The sequence below is a fragment of the Lissotriton vulgaris genome, chromosome 5 (assembly GCF_964263255.1).
Source record: "Lissotriton vulgaris chromosome 5, aLisVul1.2, whole genome shotgun sequence".
NCBI lineage: Eukaryota > Metazoa > Chordata > Amphibia > Caudata > Salamandridae > Lissotriton > Lissotriton vulgaris.
In genome coordinates, this window is record NC_141693.1 from 1,858,628,420 (window position 1) to 1,858,646,255 (window position 17,836).

The following is a 17,836-nucleotide window of genomic DNA, read 5'->3' on the forward strand; positions in this document are numbered from 1 at the left end:
CTAGTGCTGTTTTAAATCATAACGATGCTGGAATATTATATAATGCAGAGCCCTACTATCAGACTAGGTGGTTGAGTAGTACCAGACTTGGCGACTGTAGCAGCTGTGCGGTAGAGAGGCACTTTTCGAGATAGTAGTGTTAAACCACACTGGGCGTCCATTTGTGTAGTGTGGGGTTGGTCTGATCCCTTCTGTCACTTGGGAGGGATCCACACTAGTTCACTCTGTCTTTTAGTATGTGGTTAGAATGGTGCACCAGGGTTATTGGCCTGCTAAAAATGTAACTGCCTCACTCCAATCCTCAGTTGTGGTAAATGGGGCACACAAAATAAATTTATTTTTAAGAAGTAGTTTTGTTGCGAATAATCCACAATCCTAATTAATACTTTGCACTATGAATCACCTACTTTCACTAAATCAGTTATGTTAATCTAGAAAAGGTTGGTGAAATAAGAGAGAATGATGTCTAGTCTTGTATCGATGAATTACATTGCTGAAGTACACCAGCAATGAGAGGCGAGGTTGTGAGATGTTCAATGTATTTGTGGTCGATGTAGATATTCTAGAAAGTGACCTAAGTGGTGGGCTAGACTTAATATAGACCGATTATGTTTTTAGGTGCAGAGTATAAGTTTGTTTAGTTTAGTGGGGTACACGCAGCTGTTCCAGGGCGAGATTAAACTGGAAGCTTTAGCTAAGAAAGCTGTGATATGTAGCACTTCCCTGTCTTACTTGTCCAGAATACATTTAGAATCAAGGTGACTATGAATTAGTCTTTTGCCATGGCAAATGGAGGATGATTGTGGGTGTGAAAATGGATGTGAAGTTGGTGTTCACACTTGAGTTGAACAAATATGTATATTTTCATATGTTTCAGAAACCTGCTTGCCTTCATGACATTGGTGTGGTTCTTGGGTACGGATATTGGCGTGGTTTTTCTGGTACGGATATTGGCTGGGTTTTAGTGAACGGATATTGGCTTTTGTTCTAGGTTACGGATATTGGCTTTTGTTCTAGGTTACGGATACAGGCGTTTGTTCTAGGGTATGGATATTAGTTTTGTTCAGTTGTGATGTGGCGAAAGGACTTAGCCCGATATATAGCAAGTGATGCAAGTCCAGACTGATATAGAGTAAGTAGTCGGGGCAGCATGCAGGCGCCCACTACGGCGTTGTTATGTTTAAGTGAAGGTACCTGTTGTACATTATGAAGTTAAACTTGTGTGCCATGTCATGTGAAGGCAGACACATTTGGTGAAAAGTTTAACCATTTTGGAGCTCTCACACATGTAGCCAGGAGCTCCACTGTTATGCCCCTGTTTGTAGCTTTGAGCTACTTGTGCTGCTGCACCTCATTCTTATTGTAGTTTACAAAAATGATGGGTAGTGTGCCTGAATTAATCTCAGCCATTGAGAAGTACTCCGGCTGTATCCCAGTCCATTTGACCTCCCCACCACGCCATATCGAATAAACCCAGCAATATGTAAATCAGACCTGGTCCTTCTCCAGTGGCAAATGCAAAAAGAACAATTGATGGCCAGAATGCAGAACAATGTCAAACATTCGCCCCAGTACAGAGATTCTGGGCCTAAATCCATTGGTTTTTTTTGCTCGCCATTCCAGTTTGGACCCAGTCATATGCAAATCAGTCTTGACCTTGCGCCCAATGGGAACAGGCCAGGCCAGGTCCTTCCCGGACTGAAAACAAGCATCCCGTTCTGCATTCTGTCCATCAATTGTTCTTTTTGCATTTGTCACCCCGAGTGGGACGGGTATGCCTAGACGTGGGTCTGTGCCCTCCATGCCACTGGAGTCAAACTATCCTGGCTGATGAGGGCTGAAAGCCCGAAACTGGTCTTGGGATGCTTGTTTCCAGTCCAGGGAGGACCTGGCAGTTCGGGCTGGACTGCTCCCATTGGGCGCAAGGTCAAGCCTGATTTGCATATGGCTGGATCCAAACTGGAATGGCATGGTGAGCAAAAAAACAATGGATTTAGGCCCAGATCTCTGTACTGGGGTGAATGTATGACATTGTTCTCCATTCTGTCATCAATTGTTCTTTTTGCCTTCTCCAAGTGCAACAGTCCGGTCCCAACTGTTAAGCCAGGTTCTCTCCGATCTGGAACACAAGCAGGTCAAGACTGATTTCTCCCTAGTTGGTCCTGCACCTGACAGAAGAGACCCAACTAGGGGTGACACTGGTCTTAAGTTGCTTGGTCAGAAGACCTGAGTAGACTGTTCGGCCTGGACTGTTCCCATTTGAGCAAGACCAAGGCTGCTTTGCATATGCTTGGCTCTAATGTGAGGTAGCACGGTGGGCAAAAAGATGGACTGTGATGTGGCTTGAGTGATTACCAGTGGCTGAGATTCATTCAAGTATTCTACCGATCATTCCCAAAAAAAAATACTGCAGCACATAATTCTTAGTTATCCACTTGGCACTCTCCAGAAATATTCACCTAAATACCCAATCGCAATTAGTAATCTCACACCATAATTTTCATGTTTTACTTTTGAACTTAAAGTTCACCTAGCCTTTGTCTAAAGATGTGTGCTTTTTGGCTTAAAACCGAAAAGCTTGGTAAAGAAACTTTTAGAATTTTGAAAGCTCTGAGAGATTCCTTTTTAATAGAATCATAATCAGTGTCTATTGTTCACTAACCATCACGTGTTGAGGATGTCACGTTACCAGAAGACATCCACATTTAGGAAGAAAACATGTTGATATTTCATATTTCTTTTGTATGTTGGCGCAATTGCTTTTATGTGTTGGTATATATGTTATCTAGTTTGAAAATATGAAGTCTCTTAAAATCCAGGAACTCCAGATCCAAGGATTTGGAACTTAATAAAATATCTACTTGTGCATGGGACAGGTTGCTCCATAAATCTACTTGCCATGGAACAAAACCCACTTGTCCCTTTGGTGCCATGTAGTGCGGAGACAAATTATGACAGCAGTCTCATTATATAAGAGCTCTGATTATGCCAGGTTCATACCATAGTAGTGTCTGAATAATTTAAATCCCCTTATGTTGCCACATTTTCGATCTCTGATTATGCCAGGTTCATACCATAGTAGTGTCTGAATAATTGAAATCCCCTTATGTTGCCACATTTTCAATAATCTACATACTGGGGTTAAAGGTAGTGGTAAGCAATAGTTCCAGGGTTAGAATGTCCTTTTGAGTCTGAGCAAACCTACTAACTTGCATGTTTAAAGGTTTTTTTGAACAATTCTTCTCTAATCTTTTCCCATACTGAGAAATGTTGGAAATTTACCCCTGACAATGGCAGATGTAACTCTTCTTCCAGAGTTGGGTAAAAAAGTGGTTGGAGGAATAGTGAACTTGCAAACACTCAGATTTTCGCATGAGCAAATCTACACATGCATATTTGCACATGCTAAAGTGCAGTTCACAAATAGTTTCTAAGAGTACTTTTTCTTGTCCTACTTCAGGAAATTCTTGGGAATTCACGAAGGCCATATATCTGCGCTTAATGCAAGGACATATACCATGGGTGAACTATTGAGACTTTAAAAAAAAATAATTGGGCGCCTAATTTGGTCTGGCGTTGACCATGACCTTTTGCGTTTATTAAAATTCTCTCTCTCCTCTCTGTGAGTGGCAGCCTTCTGCTTTTCACAAGGAGCCTATCGGGACACAAAGTAGTTTTGCTCAGTGCCAGCAACTACTGTGGCAGTGTGTGCTGTTTGAGACCAAAAACAATTTTTGCTTTTGGCAATGTGTATTGTAATGGTGACGGCCCGGCAGCTCCCACACCAATAAGGTTTTACAAAAACTGTTCCAAAACAATTCATACTTTGACAAAACTAAAAATATGACCACCAATTTCAGACTTCCTAGCTTTGCCAATGCTTGTTTATTTTTGTGTCCCATAATCTTACTGAAACTGGTTACACAGATTTTTCATTATGAATATTTTTGGGAAATAGCATGCATCAGCATATGTTACTAAATGATTCTGCAAAGAAATGGTACTTAAAATTTCACAGTAGGTTAGCGAAATGTTTTGTTTTTCCCTCATTTTTTTTAATGAACATTTTATTTTGAAAGCAAAGAATCATACATTTTGCTTTCAAGCTTCTGCAACTATTTGCATCAAATCAGACAGCATTCTGGGAGCATTATACATAGCTTCATATTGCTAAACTTTAACAAGCATTTGCAATGCAATAGGTCTCGCATTAGGAAAGTGTGAGCTATTGGTATTGTAAATGACACATTTTTTAAATGTGTTGGCTTTGAAAATATATAAATTATTAGCATTGTTATTCACAAAGCCAATAGCTTACTCTTTCCTTATGCGAGTCCTATTGGCTATGGCAATGCTTATTGGTAGCAAGCAAGGACAGTGCTGTTGTGGTGCTGAGTGATGATGTGGTGGTGTATTAGAGTGATGTGGTGGTGTATTAGAGTGATGTGCCGGTGTCCCAGAGTGATGTGCCGGTGTCCCCGAGTGGTGCCCATGAGTGATGTGGTGGTGCCCCCGAGTGATGTGGTGGTGTCCCTGGGTGATGCCCCCGAGTGGCATGGTGGTGCCCCCGAGTGGCGTGGTGGTGCCCCCGAGTGATGTGGTTCAGCAGCACAGAGACTGAAGCTAAGAACATGCAGGGTTGAGTGCTACAAAGCCTGTTCAGTTTATCAAAGCACAGAATGATGGAGCCGGGAAAAAGCAGGGGGAAACAGGAAAACACAGGGAGAGTGTATAATCATAGAGGCAGCGAGGGCTGGGGCTTGGACAGCAATCAAGTACGGGGTTGAAAAGGCACTGAATGGGAGAACAAGGAAAACACCCAGGTCCAAGGAAGGATGGAAGATGCAAGCACACTGGAGAGCAGGCGGATGGGGCTTGGACAGCAATCCAGTACGGTGTCGAGAAGGCACTGAATGGGAGAACACTGAAAACACCCAGAGCCAAGGAAGGAAGATGTAAGCACACGGGAGAGCAGGCGGAGACAAGCTCTTTGCATTGCTGGGGCGCGGGAGCGCATTCCTTTGAGGGCGGGGGAGCAGCAGCCTTTGAAGTCTGATGCGAGGCTCAGACAAATGGTGGTGTGTGACATGTCTGGCGTTGTGCATACGCATAGATCACATGAACTGTCTAATCTGCAGTTTTGGTAGACTGTTCTTTTCCCCTTACTATAATCTCGCCAGAGCAATGCGCAAGCGCATTGGCTCAGGCGAGACCTAAAAACATGTGAACACATGTTTATACTGGAACCACTGTCAGTAGTGCAGCAAGAGCTTACACCATTTACTTAGAACGCTCACCCTAATAATAAAGGCTTCCAATTAATGAACCATAATACAGGTTTTAACAGCATTAACAAATGGACACAAATATTACCTTAACTGCAGAGAACGCCCTTCCCTGATCCATAATGTGGTGCTGTAATCTGGCAGCCAAAGGGTTTGTGCTACAGGGGTTTGGGCCTAGTTGTCCCAAGGACAAAATACACATGAAAACTTGTTGCCCTTAAGCCCAAACAATATGTCCTGGGCGTAGGGCTATAGGAATTCCACATCCCTTTCAGATCTTCATTTTTTCTTCTGGGCAGAAACCAACCTTATGGTAGACACAGATGTGTTCAAAGCCTGCATGGATGAAGGTCAACCTGTGGCTCTCCTCCTTTTACACCTTTCTAAGGCCAGTCGCACAATCTATCATGCAGTTCTGATTTAGAGGCTACATGAAATAGTTACTCATTTGCAAGACCTAGCCTGATTTTCTGAATTCCTCGCTTACAGAACTCAAGTCTGTTTCATCCAAGGCTGGTAACATCACATGCAGAATTCATCAAGGACCATCACTAGGCCTTTCACTCTTTAATATCTATGTAACCCCAATGGCAAAGTTTGTAAAGGATCACTCTTTTGACCTACTCTCCTCCGCTGATGACAGGTACCTCGTGGTATCTGTTGCACAGAGCCAGAAAACATTTGTGTGACATTTTGTCTGTAGTTTCCTACTATATGAAGCTGAATTGCTTACCACTTAATAGAGGAAAGACCAAGAGCATCCTTTTTTGGAAAAGCGACTCAATATGGACAGAGTACTGGTGGATCAAAGAATTTGGTGCTCCTTCTTTTCCCAAAAAGATGGTTGTTTTCAGTCCAGGGAGGACCTGGCCCGGCAGTTCGGGCTGGACTGCTCCCATTAGGCGCAGGGTCAATACTGATTTGCATATTGCAGAGTCCAAACTGGAATGGCATGGTGAGCAAAAAAAACGATTGAGTTAGGCCCAGATCTCTGTACTGGGGTGAATGTATGACATCGTTATGCATTCTGTCCATCAATTGTTCTTTGTGCACTAGTGGTCTGCAGCACTGATTCTGCCACCCTCACGAGTAGCTCTGAAAAGGTAATTCAGGCCTGCCACTGCAGTGTTGGTCTTGTTGAGTTTAGATAAAGATACTTTATTTTTCCAAACTGGTGTAGTGTCTGTAAGAAAGTGCCCTCTTTCTGCATGGTTGCCTCCACTTTTTACTGCACTGCTGATGTTCTTTGATTGAGTGTGCCCTGGGCTCCTGCCAACCAGGTAGCCAGTGCCTATATTCCTTCCCTAAAACTGCATTGAAAACAAAACCCAATTGGCATCTCTGGCCACAGGTCAGTCCCTCGTAAATGGTACCACAGGTACCCAGGGCACGGTGACCAGTGAAGGCCTATAAGGGCTGCCTTTAGAGGCTCAGCCACCCCTCTAGCTGGGTGCACTTTGCCAGTGGTGAGGGTACAGGAGCATGAGCCCTGTACCCCTACAGTGTCTTTTCCATTCTTAGCCATTGTAAGTGCAGTGCTGGCCTTAGGAGTCTATGGTGCTGGGAGTTTCTCATTACTTATTCCACAGTACCATAATGGCGTAACTGAAAACTAAGAAGTTTGGTATCAAACTACTCAGCACATTAAACCCACACTGATGCCGGTGTGGGATTTAATGAAAAATGCACTCGTAACGTCTTGGAGATCCCCCCCCCCCCTAAAAAAGACCGTAATAGGGGGTGTATTTGTCCCAACCTTTTACCTACCTGTAACGCCTCTTAAGTCTAGTATTTAAGGGGCACCCCATAACCTTGTTTCCTCAGACAAGAAACTAGTATAAGAAAATAAGAAGGACCAGACAGCCGTGCCAAAGTTAATGAGGATGCCCACTGACTTGGCCTCCCCCCTACCGGCCTGTCCCCACCTCGAACCTGCAGAAGCAAAACTCTGGTTTGTCCTCCAGCCAGCTGCCTCAAGAACCCAGAGGATCTGCCCTGCCTTCAAAAGAAAAGACTGTCTCCAGTGAACACTGGATTACAGACTCTAGGTCCGGCAAAGTCAGCGAGTTTGCACCCGACGCCCTGTGCCACGTTCAGATGGCCCAAAACCCAAGAGGAGTTCTCCCTGGTGATCCGGACCTAAGATCCGGTGACCCCCTGACCTGCCTCAAGCCGACGCCTGCAGCCTCAAAGTGGAAGGTCCCTCCAACCACGACCATGAGCTGGTAAGAAGATACTGCCCCAAAAAGGCACCCCTGCACCTGACGCCCAACTGCCTTTGGTGACCCAACCAACGGTTCCTGACCAACCCCCAGCATCCCAACTTACCCCTCCAAGGGGTGGTCTCACCCAGAAGACCGTAGTTCCCGAGCTTGCAGTTTGTTTGCAAACTGGAGACTTCCCATTGAAAGCTACAGGGTGCCCAATGCCAAAACAGCACTTTGCACCCAGCAGCCTACGTGCCGCTGAGGGTGCACCATTTGTATTGGCTTGACACCCATTACCCTGAGCTTATGGCTAGTTGCTTTGCTCTCCCACAACACAGTGTCCTGCTTGTCAGCAGCCACCAGCCGGAGGGCCCCTAAGCCCCATTTTGATAACATTGGGCCTCGACACTCTGCACCCGGCCACCCCAGTGCCGCCAAGGGTGTAACCAGAGTGCATCTTTGACCCTGGGGGACCCCTGAGTCTACCCCAGAACACCAACTCCCACAACAAAATACTTACCTTTGAACCGATAACCCTATTTTTCTACATAGGATAACATTGACTGTTTTTCTGTGAAACGTTTCGAAGTGTGGAGTTAGAAAATCTAATAAAGCCTTTAAAACTGTAACTAAATAACACAAAATTTTTACTTACCTGTGTACAGGAAATGTCCCACTGCAGTATCCAGGTATACTGGACTGTGTAAGAAAAGTAATCTGTGAAGTAATCTACTTGACATTTTACTAAAAGGCCAATACAAAGTATATGTACAGTATATGAGAAACATTTCATTAGTAGTAGCTCTACTCCAATCATAACAAAGTGCATTGCCAGCTATGAGCCCTCTTTTTAATAGTACTTGGAAAGTGCTTTTAACTCGTTTTTGTACGTATTGCAACAATTTTAATTGTGCAAATAAAATATTCTATTCTGCATATACAATGACAAATTAAACTGTTTACACACTGCATTACTACTATAATGTATTTATTGTATAGCTGTTCCAGGCTTGCTTTGTTTTATAAAATGGCTGAAAGAATATTTTTCTACAAAACCAATAGATCTGAATCTGTCTTTGAGTGTGTGATATCTTTTGCTAATTGAGCATGTACAACAAATGCTTAAAACGACCCTCTGATACAGCCTTACTGCTCGACCACACTCCCACAAATAGAGAGTAAGGTGCTATCTACTTTTACCTCTGCCTACCTTTGTGGATCCACTTGACTGTGCATACTATACCTCAATTTGGTATATTATATACAGAGCCAGCTTCCTACAGTGTCCATTTGTGGTGTTATCACTGTATTACTGTGTGTCTTGAGCACAAATACTTTACAAATTGCCTTTGGGATAGGCTTTTCCGCTCGTGCCGAGCTACCCAGGGGGTGCAAAGGAGTTATCTCCAGTGTCTATTCCCCTTACCCGGACTAGAAGTGAGGGTACCTACTGGACAAACTTACCTACCTCTACCAACCAGAGACCCCCATTTCTAACAGCACTATATCTTAGGTGTGGGCAAATCTATATGAACTGATATGCCGCTACAATATTTAAGTCTATTCTTTAATGTTATAAGTATCGGTGAAGCCATAAAGAGCACATGGGCTGAAACGGGACTACTCGTGTTCCCAAGAAACATAATGGCTTCACTGAATCCAGGTGTATTTGGTGACAAACCACTCATTAACCCACACTGATGCCAGTATTGGACTTATTAAAACATATACTCAGAGGACACCTCAGAGGTGCCCCCTGAAAACCTCCCAACCCTAGTGTGGTCTCTGACCGACTTTAGGCAGCCTGCCACCACCACGACCGGTATCTGGGCCCCTGGGTCGAAAGCCTCTGCTCTCTGAGGCCAGAAACAAAGCACAACCTGGCCTTTGTAATTGGATCCCAGCCTCTGCTGCTAACAGCAAATTACCTCCTCCTCAAACCTTTTGGAGTTAAAACTGACTGGAAACCTCAGGCTAGGAGGAGTGCTCACCTTTGCTAACTCCACACCTCACGTGAGAGAGGCGAAATTGAGCACGCTTTTCAGTGCCCACCATCTTTAAAATTGGTGCGACGTATCAAATCGGGGCTAGGGCTATGCCCCCTCCCACAGGACGATTGCATAATTGTGAGTGTAGACACCCCAGGTAAGGTGTCCATTGGTCCATTTCTGTTAACCCCCTAAATCTAGTATTTAGATGGCTCTCTCAGACCCCAAAATCAGATTTCGACATATGAAGAAGATTAGTGCATCAGAGAAGACTAAAGACACCAACTGACTTGGGACCAGCCCTACCGGCCTGTATGCTGCCCTCAAAGACCTTGTTAAAGAAGAGCCACTCACCCCGCAGACCAGTGACCTTCAGAACCCTGGTAGGACTGCGTGCCTTCAAGAAAGACTCCAAATCTCCTGTGAACAGTGGACCTGACCAGAAGAAACCATCTGCAAAGAAACTAACTGTACTCTGGATCCACCTCCTGCATCTGACGCCCACTGCTCGAGTCCTAGTGGCCCGCGGTCCTGCAACGGTTTTCCATCGTTTCTTAGCCAGAGTCCACAGTGGGTTTACCCCTGCTGGACTCTTCTCTCCTCCCCCCCCCCCCCCTCCCCCCCTACCCCTGGCTCATTCTGAAAACTCACTCACCTCAACCTGCCCAGTAAGAGCTTTTAGACGACTAAGGACCCCCTTGTGCCTTGGGGATCTTTACCATTGGTGTCCCTACTTTCCCTAGCATCTTAACCTATCTGGATAGCTGTTGTTTTCTTCACCCGGCCTCCTGGTCAGAGCCTGCAGCCTTTCTTCAAGACCAATCTCCCCATTGGTTAGCATTTGGCGCCTGACGCTGTGTTGGCACTCTGCTCCTGTCTCCCCTGTGCAGCTGAGGACGTAAGTTTGGTACTGCCCTGTGGACCCCCTTGTGCTTACCTTACCCCCGGAGATCGATCCCTGACAATGCATTACTCACTTGTGAGCCGCTCAACTTCGTTTAACCCCATTCTCCATTGGTAAACATCGGGTGCTCAACCTCGAATTTAACCTCTGCACCCGCTGCCCCAGTGCAGCTGCGAGTACACTGTTGGAACGGATTTGAACCCTGCCTGGTGTTGAGTAAAGACCTCGAAGACTGAATCTGTAAGTTGAGTACATCCCTTCAAACTGCATTCTTGTTTTCCTCCTATAGGTTAACGTTGCAAAGCTTAAAACTTGCACTACGTGTCCACTTTTAAAGTTTAAATGCTTTTTCCTGAAAAACTTACTTACCTTTTTGTGAACATCATTTTCTTAAAATAGAGCACTATAGGGTACATTTAACTCTGTTCACTTCTATGGGAATCTCTGGACTCAGTGCAGGGTATTACCACCTAGTGGCATTTTCATATACAGAGCCAGCTTCTTACATGCCCCCAAACAAAACTAGAGTCCCAGACCACTCCACTTCTCACAACAGGAGCCCGAGCTGGTGGATGCTGAGATTGCCGCGCTGCTTTCCAAGGGGAACATCTGTCCAACCCTCCCATATCCCTACGGCTTTAACAGCAACATTTTCCTGGGTGTCAAGTCAGACTGGGGCAGAAGCCGGTCATAAACTTAGATAAGTTCAACGAGAGCCTGGGGTATTGCCACTTTAGGGGGGTGGGGGGGGGGCGCGGGCTGGCATCCATCTCCTTTGCAATGTTCTCCTTCCTCCTCCTACTGGATTGTCTGCTTGGACTTGAAGGAGGTTCATCTGGCGACACCACACCTTTTGAGTTTACCCGTGGCCTTATCTCTGTTATGTGGTTCTTCACAATAGTTTTCAAATCAGTCGTAGAACACACGCGGGGACAGGCATTGTGCCTTTTTGTATATCTGGATGATACACTCTTCATGGACCAAGATCCCCACAGATTGTCAATCCACCTGCAATGGGTGTTCAATCTTTTGGAAAGCATGGGGTATTTTTCTAATCACTTCTTTGATGATGTGCTTCAACTATATAACCCTTCAACACACGTTTGAATCCCCCCACTTGACCATTTTCGTTTGGTTCATATAATGCAGTAGTTACGTTTATTACAATGCTTGAGGAAAGTTTCAGTTTCTCCACTTGTGAGTTGAACTCTGTCAGTAACCAACACAAACAGGCACCCTTCATGGACAAATACTACCGTTGTAAAATTCGACGACTGCCCCAATGGTAGCCTGTGACACAAACGTGTTCTCTGGCCACTTTGGATGGTAATCAATTAAAACTAAAGTAAACCAGGTGTCCTATCCATAGGGAGAAAATTGAAAGGACCAGATCTATAAAAAGTCACATTTTGCCTTCGCAACTTGGGCCACCCAGAACTTTTCAGGGGAGAGCATAAACCTGCAACATTTTTTAATTCCCACACATATTTCACACCGGCCTGTATCCTACTATCCATTCCTGGCCACGTGAAAGGAATGCGAACAAGAATCTTCATGGCGGACATTCCTGACTGACCCTTGTGAGCCAATTTGAGAATGATTTCTTGTACTCCCATGTTAGAAATAAATTCACACTACCCCCCACCCACCAATTTTTCTGCAGCCTAATACGTGGATAACCACTCTGGTTTGACTTCTCTCCTCCTGGGCCCCCCTTCCAAAACGCACTGCTTGGTGGCCTGCCATATTTCACCCGATCCGTCACAATCAATCGGGGAATTGTAGGCGCTCTACTCACCCGCGAGGGTCTCAAGGTACTGAGTGAGGGGAGGAGTGTCTGCAGGTCTGTTTAGCCGAAGAGCCAGGTCTTGAGGGTCTTCCTGAAGGTGTTCAGGGAGGGGGCGCGTCTGATGTCTGCCGGTAGTTTGTTCCAGGTCTTACCTGCAATGTGAGAGTAGGATCTTCCGCCTGCTCTGGCTCTGTAGATGCGCGGGGTTTCAGCCAGTGCGAGGTTAAAAGATCGGCGGTTTCTTTTGCATACATGGAAGTTGATTCTGTCGTTAAGGTATTTGGGTCCGTTGTTGTGTGAGCATTTATAGGTGTGAGGGAGGATTTTGACAGTCTCTTTTCTCCATCCGGAGCCAGTGGAGACTTCGTAGGTGTTGGATTATGTGTTTGTGTTGGGGGATACCGAGGACGAGTCCAGCGGCGGTGTTCTGTTTTGTCTGGAGTTTGCAGAGTAGGGACTTGCTGATGCCGGCGTAGAGTGCGATTCCATATTTCAGTCTGCTGGTGATGAGTGCGTGGGTGACTGTCTTCCTTGACTCGGGGGGGGGTGGGGGGGGGTCCGCTTGAAGGTGATGCGAGGGTGTTGAAGCAGCTGGAGGTGACGGCGCTGTCCTGTACTTTCATGGTGAGCGATGAGTCGAGTGTGATGCCGAGGTTCTTTGTGTGGTCTGAGGGGGTAGGTGGGCTTCCAGGGCGGTCAGCCACCAGGTGCTGTCCCATGCAGAAGGGGTGGTACAGAGGACGAGGACTTATGTCTTTTCGGCGTTGAGCTTCAGGCAGCTGTTGGTCATCTAGACTGCAACATCTTGCATTCCTTTCTAGAAGTTGAGTTTGGCAGTGGTGGGATCTTTGGTGAGGGAGAGGATGAGCTGGGTGTCGTCAGCAGAGGATACGATGTTGTGGCCGTGTTGTCGAACGATGGCTGCGAGGGGGGCCATGTAGCCGTTGTAGAGGGTGGGGCTCAGTGATGAACTATGTGGGACTTCGCAGGTAATTTTCATGGGGTCCGAGTGGAAGGGTGGGAGTTTGATCCTTTGGCTTCTTCCAGTGAGGAATGATCGGATCCAGTCCAGGGCTGTTCCTTGTATGCTTGCGTTGTGTAGTCTGGTGACTAGTGTGTGGTGGAAGACTGTCGAAGGATGCTGATAAGTCGAGTAGGATGAGGGCGGCGGAGTGGCCTTGGTCCAGGAGGGTGCGGATGTCGTCTCTGGTGACGAGTAAGGTGGTCTCTGTGCTGTGGTTGCTTCGGAATCTGGATTGGCACGGGTTGGGGACGACATACTCTTCAATGAATCGTGTCTGTTTTCTATTGACTGTTTTCTCTGCAACTTTGGCTGCAAGGGGGAGGAGCGAGATGAGCCGATAGTTGAGGTCGGTGAGGTCAGCTGTGGGCTTCTTGAGCAGGGGTCTAACTTCGACGCGCTTCCAGTCATCTGCGAAGGTGCCTGTTATGAAGGTGGTGTAGATGGTGCATTGTAGTTCAGGTGCGATGGCGGCCGCGGCTCTGTGGTAGATGTGTGGGGGGCAGGGGTCTGTGGGGCCTCCGAGTGGATGCTTTTCATTAGCGAGACGGTGTCTTCGGCCGTGATTGGTGTACAGTTGGAGATGGTGGTCTGGCTGCTGTTTCGGGGGGGAGGGGGGTCTGTGGCGCCTGGTGGATGGTCGATGAAGTTGTTGTATAGGTTTTTGATCTTGAGGTGGAAATAGGTTCCAAGCTTGTCGCAGAGGTCTTGGGATGGGGTGATGTCTGTGGCTTCGCTGCGTGGGTTGGTGAATTCTTGAATGACACTGAAAAGTTCCTTGGAGTTGGCCAAGATTTTGTTGTGGATGAAGTTCCTCTTGATGGCTCTGATCTGGTAGTGATAGTCCTTCATGGCGTCCTTGTAGGTGGTGTGGTTTTCTGTTGTCTTGGTGTTTCTCCAGTTCTTCTCCAGGTGTGTCTGGATTCTTGGAGAGCGGTAGTGAACCAGGCGGCTTTCCTGGGCCCTTGTCTTTCGAGGTTGCTTAGCGAGCTCGTCTGCGCAGTCTGAGATCCACTTGGGGAGTTCTCTGGCTGCGTTGTTTGCGTTGGATGCCCAGGTGTAGTTGTCTCGGGTGAGGGTGGAGTTAATTTCCTAGACGGTAACCCTGCTCCAGTTCCTTCGTGATGGGCGTGGGGCTGGTTTGGGTGCCCTGGGTTTGTTGATGGTGAAGTGTACGCAGTGGTGATCCGTCCATGGGGGCTGCATTGTGTGGTTGAATTGGACGCTGTTTCCTGCCGTGAAGATAGGGTAGAGTGTGTGTCCTGCTCTGTGGGTCGGTGTGTTAACGAGTTGTTAAAGTCCAAATCTGGCGAGGTTGTCACGAAGGATAGTGGAGTTGGGGTCGCTGGGGTTGTCGAGGTGGAAGTTCAAGTCTCCAATGAGTATGTAGTTTGTTGATGCTATGGCGTGGGGTGCGATTAAGTCGGTGATGGTGGTGGCGAAGGGTATTCTGGGGCCGGGGGTTCTGTAGACGAGGGTTCCATGGAGTGTGGCTTTGGGGGTGGTCTGGATCTGGAAGTGCAGGTGTTGGGCAGATGGGAAGGTTTCGCTGGAGGTGGTGGGCGTAGGGTGCTCTTGTGGGCGATGGTGAGGCCCCCTCCTGGGTGGTTGGGGCTGTCTTTCCTCTGGTCACTCTCCTTCCAGAATTCTTCTGAAATGTCCTCAAATTCATTGGTAGCTACATCCTTAATGGAGGCAATCAACTCATCCTTCCCTGTATCACAGGTACCACTCTACAATCATGGTAACCGCGACCATAAATCTGCCATCACATTTTTCTTACCGCGGGCGTACTCCGCTTTGAAACTGTAGTCCTGCAATCTCTAGGTGGGCCTGGCAATACGTGCCATAGAATTCCAACCAGCTCCTGGAGACAAAATGTTCACCAACTGTTAATGATCTGTCCTCCAAAATGAATTTACCACCCAAAACATAGTTCATGAAGTGTTCAATAGTCCAGACACAAGCAACAAGCTCTTTCAATCAAGCAATACCTGCTTTCTGACTCACTCAGGGTGTGGGAGCAAAGTTCCACTCTTCCATGCCTAATTTTTGAGAAAGTACACTACCCATACCGTACATAGTGCCATCTCCACTGATAATCCATTCCTTTCCCATGCAGAATGGTCTCCATGTGGGAGCCTGTGCAACTTCTTGCTTAATGTTCTCTAATTCTACTTGCTGCCTGTCTGACCACACATGGGTATTGTCGTGCCTCAGCTGTTCTTTAACCCCCATGCATGCTTGTGACGGAACCGTTCCGTCACGAGCCTCGGGTGAGCTGTACTTGTGACGGAATGGTTCCATCACGGCCCGCTCGCCACGCCTGCGCGGCGCGAAATCCGCGCCTGCGCTGACTAATTAATGGGCGGGCGGGTTCGTGACGGAACCGTTCTGTCACAAGCACAGCTCACCCGCGAGCCGTGACGGAGCGGTTCTGTCTCAAGCACGGAACTGCCGTGCGGCCGCCCCACCCCCTTAGCGCTGCGGCGGAATAGCCGCCGCAGCGAAGGGGTTAAGGGTTACCATTTTTGTCACAAAGTTCACTAAAAACTTGCTTTAATACTCGCACATGCCAGCAAAGTGTTCTCTCATAGTAGGTGCAGAGTCATTCACAATAGCATCCACGTTAGACTTCTTTGGCGCATCACCCCATCACCAGGTAAGGTGTGGCCCAGATATTCCACCAATTAATTTTTTTATTTTTATTATCATTTTGCACTTGTGACCCTTGAGCATTAAACCATGCTTCTCTAAATTCAACCATGCTTTGCATGTGCTCTTCATCATTCCTAGGAAATATTAAAATGTCATCTTGGAAACACTTTACGCATTTGTCAATGTCTCTAAAAATATTAACTTATTTCTCTGAAAAAACAGTGGCCAGGCCAAATGGCATTCTTGTAAATTGATACAAACCATGTGGTTTGATAAATGCGGTTAGATGCCTGGCTTCATCAGCCAAAACAGCAAGATTGACCAAAGGTCCAAAGTGAAGAATATTTTTGCCCCGTCCAACATAGAAACAACCTCGTTGATATTGGCTAAAGTATGGTAATCAATATATTTTCATTTAGTGCCCTCAAATCAACATATAAACTCAACTTTTGATCAGACTTGTGGGTAAAACGATTGGAGGAACCCACTCAGCCGACACTTTTCAATGATCCCTGCTTTAAACAACTCATTCAGCATATCTCGCATTGATTGGAACATCCCTCAAATTTTGTCCAGCTGCATTACTTTTCAATTTAAGCTTGCGTACAATTTTTCAACGTCCCCAAATCTTCAGAACACTTTCATAAAACGTTCCTTAAGACAATTTTCTCCATTGTCTTCTCAAGTGAATGACATGTTCATCATAAACTTCCTTGCACAACACTACAGGCTCTTTGCACTGGGGATTTATCATTATGCCCAACTTCAGTGGTCTCTGCACCCCAATACATTCACTTCTTTCACAGTAACATAAAGCTTGATTTGGGCCCTTCTCCCTTTGAACTCAACCACCACGTGTACAAAACGTTCCATCACAATGGTGGCGTCATCAATGCGCAGTACAAAGCTCATCAAATGACTCCTCTTTTCGAACTCTTGTGTAAAATTTTAATCTGTTTAAAACCAAGCTAGTGGTCAGTTTGAATCTCAGTTCCATCTGTAAAATAGCTTCTTTTACCCATCTCATATTGTCCTTCAGGTGGACTAACCTGAGACAGCGTTCTGAAGACCACTTGACCTTAAGATCTGAGACAAAGTAAAAAACAAAAAACGCTCTTTCCGTTCTGCCCCCATTCGTTCACCCATCTATTGCTTCCATATAGGTAAAAAAAATCCTCAAACTGCATAGCCTATGTTTATTCTTCAGTCGATGCAGTTAATTTTCTTCAAAATTGCCTCAGAATTTGAAGTACAGATACACTTAATGTAGTATGGAAAGAACTGAGGGAAGTACTTTTTTTTTTTTTATGAATTGAGCTATCCAACTGAGGAAAAAACAAAATATTCAATGTACTGACTAACGTGAAGTTTTCACCTGAATTAATCACTAGGACAGATGAATAAAAGTGTAACTGTGCCTGAAAAATGAACCTGCAGACACCCCCTATATTCTCCTGTGAATATCCCCTATCCAAAACGGGCACCATGTAGCGTGATGTGTACATAATGCGTGTTGCCCACATTGTTGATGTGCACCCGTATGCGCTTACAGGGGTGCACATTTTATGTTCCGATGACTCGCACCAAAATGTTTTGTTGCCAAGATGCAACTGCGGGATGAAGATTCTGTGAAAGAATGGCCAGCAGTCGGTGGTGCTTTTCAAAGGCAAACACCCTCCAAAGGCTGTTTGCTTCTGAGTGATGCAAGACAGGTAAAAGAAATCCAATGCAAAGTATAATCCCGGGATTGCATGCACACATCCAGTTCTTCTTCAGTGATGAAAATCTGCAGTATCCAAACACTGGGTATACAATCCAGTAAGTAACACAGAATAAGATTTCCAAATCCGTGGGTAGGCGAGTTATTTCCCGTACCTGTGCTGCAAATGATGACAGGATACCTCACTAATTTGTCGCCATTGTTGTAATGATATATTCCAATCAAAACGGAGGTTTAGAAGTTTATTGAAGCAGCACAGCAATC

At 46.1% G+C, this 17,836-nt stretch overlaps 1 protein-coding gene across 1 annotated transcript in view; it reads left to right on the top strand.

Moving 5' to 3' along the window:
• CDK12 (cyclin dependent kinase 12) overlaps nucleotides 1–17,836 on the top strand; it is a 378,297-nt gene that overhangs the window by 2,559 nt on the left and 357,902 nt on the right. The gene's annotated exons all lie outside the window — the stretch shown is intronic.